The sequence below is a fragment of the Fukomys damarensis genome, unplaced genomic scaffold (assembly GCF_012274545.1).
Source record: "Fukomys damarensis isolate Sample0158 unplaced genomic scaffold, DMR_v1.0_HiC HiC_scaffold_27, whole genome shotgun sequence".
Taxonomy (NCBI): Eukaryota; Metazoa; Chordata; class Mammalia; order Rodentia; family Bathyergidae; genus Fukomys; species Fukomys damarensis.
In genome coordinates this window covers 927,814-928,372 of record NW_022900939.1, presented here as the reverse complement: position 1 = coordinate 928,372, position 559 = coordinate 927,814, and positions in this window count along the sequence as shown.

Below are 559 nucleotides of genomic sequence, written 5' to 3'. Positions count from 1 at the left end.
CTGGGTCATATGGACATCTCTGGCCCCCTCCCCACCTCCTCTCCACCGGCAGGTCAGGACCTGCTCACCCAGCCACCTGTCCCAGAGCAGCCGAGGTGGCGCTGCCAATGCTGAGGTCAAGACCCACACCTGCTCGGTGTGGACGGCCAGCCGTGCCAGCGGGAGGGCCTCCGGGGCAGGTCTGCCCAGTCCACCCCTCCTTCCCCTCTCCGGTGCGCCTTTCCCGAGTTCTCTGCCCGCCGGAAGCACGGCGGCTTCCAGCGCTCACGGCCAGAGCGGAGCGACCCCTTCTCTGTCCTCTGGGTCACCCATCCGAGTCCTGGGCTCCCGTCTCTCTTCGCGCTTGGATTCCAGACTGGGAGTGGGTGGGGTGCTTGAGGTTGCTAGGGGCGGCAGGAGCGGTCTGTGGACCCACCTAGTGGTGTGCACGGTAACAAACAGAGGGCCATTGAGTTGAACGCCCGGGAGTAACCTCGGATCCGGCAGACCTGTGGCCAAGCCGCCCGGCGTGCTGCGCTGCAAAATCCGCCTGGCGGCAGGAGCCCCTCCGGACCTGGGA